General features: G+C 35.2%; 1 long non-coding RNA gene across 1 annotated transcript; it reads right to left on the bottom strand.

The window, feature by feature from the left end:
- Positions 1-3945: 3945 nt before the first annotated feature.
- LOC137646750 (uncharacterized) lies at positions 3946-4989 on the bottom strand. Its single transcript, XR_011045443.1, has 4 exons — positions 4725-4989; positions 4415-4495; positions 4199-4287; positions 3946-4064 (listed from the first exon to the last, which is right to left on the bottom strand). It is a non-coding gene; the product is annotated as an uncharacterized lncRNA (long non-coding RNA).
- Between the last annotated feature and the right edge of the window lie 2520 nt (positions 4990-7509).

The following is a 7509-nucleotide window of genomic DNA, read 5'->3' on the forward strand; positions in this document are numbered from 1 at the left end:
ATATATATATATATATATATATATATATATATATTACATATACATATATATATATATATATATATATATATATATATATATATATATATATATATATATATATATATATATATATGCATATATACATATATATATATATGTATATATATATATATGTATATATATATATATATGTATATATATATATATGTATATATATATATATGTATATATATATATATATATATATATATATATATATATATATATATATATATATATATATATATATATATATATATATGTTTATAAGAATGAAGAAACTTGTTTGTAATCTATCAGCTTTGCATAGTTTGTTTACCATTTCCCCATATGATATATATATATATATATATATATATATATATATATATATATATATATATATATATATATATATATATATATATATATATATATATATATATATATATATATCAGGGTGCTGGGAAGCGCCTGTAGTTCACTACGGCGAAAAAAAACTTCTGACGGCTCGCAGAAGTCGGGGATGCTGGTGAGCAGTGTTTCTGGACAGTAGGGCCAGTTCTGCTGCCATTGAACCCAGCGCCCATTATATGAATATACAATGATTTCGAAAAATCACGAATTTCGAGGTCATATTTAAGTATGATAATGAGCTTAGCTTTTCATAAAATTTGTGCAATACTAATCAATCACATGACAAACAAAACCTGAAAATTTCATGGAAATCGACAGTACAATTTTATCAGGAAAAATCGTCAAAAATGCCTGAAATAACGGAAATGAGTGTTATTGTCGTCTATTGCGAATCCATGATAGTTTTTATAAACCGCTATACTCAAAAACTGAAATAGATAGTGCTTTAAATCCAACGGCCTACTGTTGTGGTTGAGCACCACAGTGGGGTGTTGGGCTTGCCCGGCAAACCATCTGGTGAGTGTCTATTCTGATGAAACTAGAACTGAAACCAGACACCTTCACCTTCAGTTACACAAACCGAAGGTGTTCTCCACTCTTGACCTCCTGAAGGGGTATTATCAGGTGCCCATAAACTTAATAGACATCCCCAAAGCTGCCATCTCTACTCCCTTCAGATCATTTATATTCAATTAATAGTTTAAAGGCCACTCATGATTGGCAGGGTAATATGACAGTGACATTGCCCTATCGAGCAGGACAATGCCCTAGAGACTGTCTATATACACATATGATCAGTGGCCAAGCCCTCTCTCCACCCATACTAGGACCAAGGAGGGCAAGGCAATGGCTGCTGATGACTCAGAAATAGACCTACAGGCTCCGGCAAACACCCCATCCTTAGCTCACAAGGATGGTGAGGTTGCAGCGACCAAAGAAACTAACGAGTTTAAGCGGTACTCGAAACACAGTCTGGCCTTCACCAGTGAGTGACGTTACCACATCGGCCACCACAAGTTGTTTTGGCCTTCCTAATGCTGGGTCTGATTTTCAATGCCTCATGTCCTAGGGGATCGCCCCTTTTTCACATGTTACGTGGACGATATAATTGCGTTTTCTTCCTCTAAAGAGGAATACCTCAGTCACTTACTCACCATACTTGATAGCCTACAACAGAATGGACGTGTACTCAGGTGTGACAAGTGCATATTTGGTGCCAACAAAGTATCATACTTAGGGCACACTATCACTCCTGCAGGCACCCAGCCCCTCCCTGAAAAGGTATCAGGTGTTCAAAACTTTCCCGCGTCCCCGACCGTAAAAGCACTGCAAGAATTCTTGGCCATGATAAACATTTACCACTGATTCCTGATAGCCATTGCCGCCACTCTTGCCACCTTCTATGGCTCCCTCAAGGACAAGCCAAAAGACCTCAAGCAGCCTTCTGCAACATAAAGAGTGCTCTATCAACTGCTGCTGCACTCACTTTTCCCATGCCACATGCCCTCCCTTTTTCTCAACTGAAGCTAGAGACGTTGCTATTTTTTGCAGTACTTGAGTTGTCCGTCACTATTGCCACTTCATAGAGGGTGTGCTCTTCATCCTTTGCATATGCCACATGCCCCTTGTGGATACCTTCAATCGACAGTTCGATGTCTGTGTCGATATCTCTCCGCTGGGGCTGAATACAACTGCATTCTTCAACACGTCCCTGGGAAAATGAATCCCGAAGTCGATACATTGTCAAGAAACTCTGTTGTCCACCATTCACCTGGGATTGGATTACAATGAAGCCCAATGAAAAGATCCTGAGAACCAAGATTCAGGACATCCTTCACATCCCATCATTGGGAAGACGGCGTCCTTGATGACTCCAATGCCACCCTCTTGTTGGATGTTAGTACTAAAAATTGTTTCCCGGGATCCCGGGATCTTTGCATCTCATTGCTCTTTTGTCCGGGAATATTCCTGAGCTTTTATTTTTCTTCCCGGTAAATCCCGGCTTCTTTTAAAATATATGTGCAATCCAAAAAAATAATACATCTTTAATAATCAACAGCTATTGCCTTATAAGTCTACCTATTACTTAACATTGTTCTAAACGACTAAAAAGCATTGCCAGCTAAAAGTGTTCATTTGTCTGTAGCAAAACGACTACTTATCGCCTTTATTCGAAAACAGGGATGAAATGTTCTCTTTATCTAAACCCAAAGAAAAAGGAATGTCTCAGTCAGTCGACTCAGATCAAACCGATAGAGGAAAAAAAAAAATGCATCCCTAAAAATGTCCAAAAAAGTCAGGTGATTTGCAGGAGAATAACTGAAGAGTTTCAATGTCTGAAACTACTGAAGAAAATATAGCAAACATAACCAAGAGAACAGTTTTATTATAATCTATACCACACATCTCTCAAAGAAGGAGATTTTTTCAGCTTTAGTAGTCTGCTATTTATCCTGAGACTTGCAACTCTTCTTAGGGATAAAAGAGTCAATTATTTGTTTTCTACATTACTATTTAAACTCAAAATAGCTTGTACTTTGTAGTAACAGCTAGAAGCAAAATTTATCATTTTCCGACTTTTTCTATTTTATCAAAAGAGCCATATATGAATTTACTATTATTTTTTTTTTATAACTGCCATAGAAGCAGGTTTAATGTAAGTTTATGCTTTCCGGAGTCGTTTGAAGACAGTGTTATTTGTGATGACATTACTCCTTTTTTTCACACTTGGTTTGTATCAAAAAGGTGATTGCAGCTTTTTCTTTTTTATCTAAGAATTTGCTTATATGTAATGAGCATTGATAATTTTTCTATCACCAGGTGTATGTTGCAAAAGCATGTGATTGTATAAGATATTTTCATACAATAAGTTAAAAAATTGGCTACTTTCTTGAGTTATTTTAGGAGCTATAAATGCATAAAATTGTGTTTAATGTTTTAATTTGCTGCTCGATAATTTTCATTGAAAGTTTCTTTTTTTTTTTTTTTTGCATTATATATTGTGGATAAGTCTTTGTCAATACTTTATAAATATTCAGATAATCACGTGCCATGAGTGTTTGGGAATAATTCATTCCTTACTTACTAAAATAATTTTTTTTTTTATATAAAATCCTTGAATTACCCTGGATTTTCCCAGGATACCGTGAAAATACTAACCCTTTCTAGAAATCCCGGGATTAGAGAAAGTGTCTCGAATAACAATCCCTAGTCAGTACTGTTAGGCGACGACCGTGGATTCCTGACCCCACAGGTGGTTGATTTCATCCAAAGTTCGTTTGGCACAGGATTACTAAGGATACTAAGGATTTGGTCGGTGCCTGTACTTCTTGCAAAACTTCAAAAGTACACCAAGACATGAATTCAGGAGTGGACAACTTCCTTCCACCTCAGAATCATTTTGCCCAACAGCACAAAGATACCTTATGCTATTCACCGTCATTGACCGCTACACTCGTTGGCATGAAGCCTAAGCTGAAATTTTAACATTTACAAGGGTAGTTAGGAAAACTCTTCAACACAATTCACCAAATTTATTATACCCATTTCAGAGAAGTAAAAATGCTATAAATTGTCTATTCAGATTGCTTGAAGGAGGTTATATCTAGGGGTAATTTCAAAACTACTTTCAGCTCTTCCAACCTCTCCTGTATAAACAACAAAAAGGAATATATCAAGATATAATAAAAGAAAGGAAATTATATAAATTCAATTTGAGCAAAGTATATATCAATAAATCGTAAATTGCATATATAATTATATAAACCTAATAAGCAATTACCAATAATGTTGGAAGTGCTCGCCATTGTAAGAAACAGGGAATTTATCCTCGGACTAAGCCACTTCAATTACATATGGATAAATGATATCCTGGAAAATGAAATACATTCCGCCATCAAAACAATATCTTCAAGCTATAAATATTAGCAATATAATTTTGTATTATGTATTCACTATAACATTCATCCTTCGAATTAAATCTAATATAAAGTCTTACCAATAACATAAATACGAAAGATGAACGCAGGCTGATAACCCAGGACGACCTAGCTTCACCAATTATACCTAAGCAAAAGTACTGTACAAATACAACAAATTAATATAGGATCTAATATCAAAATTAGTTTAATAGTACACAATATATATATATATATATATATATATATATATATATATATATATATATATATTGTATATATATCAGAGAGGAAGGAATTTATTTTTATATTGGTGCTTTGAAGGCTTAAGGCAACGGATAATGATTACCATTAAACATTTAGAAACCCCTAACAATGCTTGGTTCTCACCTTTATCCATGCAAGCTATGAGACGAGTCGAATGCCCTCGAAGTTTAAAGTCTCATGCCGAAGGAAGCTCAGAGTCCAAATTAAGGGAAGTTAGTTCATGTTGAATAACTTCGTAAATGTGGAAACACTTGAATCTCGTAACCCAAACAAGGTTCGATAAAATAGCAGAACAGCACAAATTCAATAAGATAAAAATCTTGTAGCACAAATCTAGCTGCTAAAAATCTTCGTGTCCAGATACTGCCAGTGAAGCTATTGACGGTAGGGTTTGCTAGGCCAGACTGACTTTGGTATAGCCATGAACCTCCCAAGTAAAGAGAAAATGGCGTGATTAGAAGGCTTGTTAGCTAATTGCTTAGCTCGTAGTAAGCAAGCAGGACTTAGATGGTACCAACCATATGAATGCAATTTAACTAGTTATTTTATTAGTTTAAGAGAAAAGTCCTCCTTACTTCAGTAAATACATATATACATATACTAATAAACAAAGGTAAGAAACTTTAATATATAAGGATATAATAAAAGAATGGAAATCATATAAATTCAATTTGAGCAAAGTATATATGAATAAATCCCTATGCCAAATTCAATACCCATCACATGTACATCCGGCTTTCTCTCTGGGTGGATAGCAAGATTTGGTATCCCTGTGCATATAACAACTTCTGACAGCAGTACCACTTTTACCTCTCAATTGTGGACATCATTAGTGAACACCCTTGGCATCACCATACATCAGACAACAACCTACAACACTGCTGCTAATGGAATGGTTGAACATTTTTATCGCACCATCAAAGCAGCCTTGATGTCCCGCTGCAATGACTGGTTTACTCAGCTTCCCTGGATTCTCCCGGGATTAAGAATAATTCTTAAGGACGCCCTGGATGTCTCGGAAGCTTAAACGGTGTATGGCAACACGTTGGTGGTCCTTGCAGATTGTTTTTCTGCCCTAGAAGGTCGCTGGTCTTCCTTGCTGATTTCTTGTTACTGTCTAGTTTGAGCGAGGGCAGCAGCTTTGTCGCTACTGTGGTATGCCAAAGGGTGGGCGTTTGTGAACCACAATTCACGTCTCCTAAATTGTATAATGGGAAATATAATCGAAAAAAAAAGCTGCCTGATTATTTCAATGACCAGGAACTAGCAATTAATTTTCTAGTATTCTCTAAAAACAAAATTGAAAATATAAAAATAATGATATTTAACAACATAACACAAGATGACATCACCAGGATTATCAAGAGAGCCAAGAAAACAAACTGCTCGATCAATCCTATGCCAATATCTGAAGTAATTGGAGAGAGAAACTTTTCTAGTCTAGCCGAAATAGTTATGAGAATAGCAAATGCAAGCATTGATGAATGTAAGTTTCCCAAATCTGAGAAAATGGCTATAGTCACACCAATTTTGAAAAATGTTCTGGATTACCAAGAATTAAGCTCATATAGACCTATTTCGAATCTATCTTTACTCTGCTTTGTTGTAAATGATATACTGGAAATGATCGATGAAAATAAATTAAGGAATTTCAATATTACTCGACCTTAGTGCTGCTTTTGATACAGTTGTGCATGAACTGCTACTAAATGAGCTACGATTCATCGGCATTGAAAATAAAACTTTTGAATACCTGAAAGACCACTTGGTTGGCAGAAATTACTGTGTAAAAATTGGAGATTCTTATTCACCCTATGAACCTTTACACAGTGCGGTAACCTTGGGGAGTGTACTTAGCCCAATCTTATTCTGCATCTATACTATCAGTCTATTGAAAATACTAAATAGGTATGGTGTGAAGTTTAAACTATTTGTGGATGACACAATTTTACCTATCCATAAATGATATAAATGGCACAAACGAAACTCTATACCGAATCCTGGATAGTGTTAGAGTATGCACGACAATTAAACAACTGAATTAGATGAGAGCAAAACTGAGTATATATGGTGGTGGGAAAGAGAAAAACTGTGAGAAGCATAGATGATATTCAAATAAACATAAATAATGATTCAGTGCCGATATCTAGTAAAGTTCGTGATCTAGGCGTATTTCTTGACTACAACTATCTCTTAATGCCCAAATAAATAATGTAGTAAAACCAACTGGTTATCATCTAAGAAATATTACTTTTATAAAAAACTACCTGGATGAATGTGGTGAACTGTGTTATTACCAGAATGGCTACTATAACTCCATTTACTATAATCTACCAAAAGTATAACTTAAGAACTGATAAAAGGAGTCACACATAGAGAAAGACTCCTATACTATTTGACCTATATTGGCTGCCGATTAAAGCGAGCATTGAATTTAAAAGTTACCAGAACCGGTCGTCTAAAATATCTAAGAGAATAGCTATACGTATTGTGCAACCAACCAATCGTCTTGACACAAGAATAGTTACAGATGGTTTCAAACTATCTAAACCTAGATACATGCCTACTGTAGGCTCTAGAGCCATTAGATATGCAGCCCCGAGACTATACAATAGGCTCCCACGAGAGAGAGAGAGAGAGAGAGAGAGAGAGAGAGAGAGAGAGAGAGAGAGAGAGAGAGAGAGAAGGTTTGATTAGACGCTCCTAAGTTGTGAACAAAATGTAAAATTGATTATGTATGTGCATAAATCATGAAATCTGACACGTATTGAGCATAAAATATATATTATAAAAATGAAAGGATAAATGAATAGACTTGATTTAAGTTAGCACTTTCGTCTTATTACTAATAACGACGGACTCACAATAAGAATGAATATACAAAGAGATCGTATCTATAAATGAGGAT

The sequence above is a fragment of the Palaemon carinicauda genome, chromosome 9 (assembly GCF_036898095.1).
Source record: "Palaemon carinicauda isolate YSFRI2023 chromosome 9, ASM3689809v2, whole genome shotgun sequence".
NCBI lineage: Eukaryota > Metazoa > Arthropoda > Malacostraca > Decapoda > Palaemonidae > Palaemon > Palaemon carinicauda.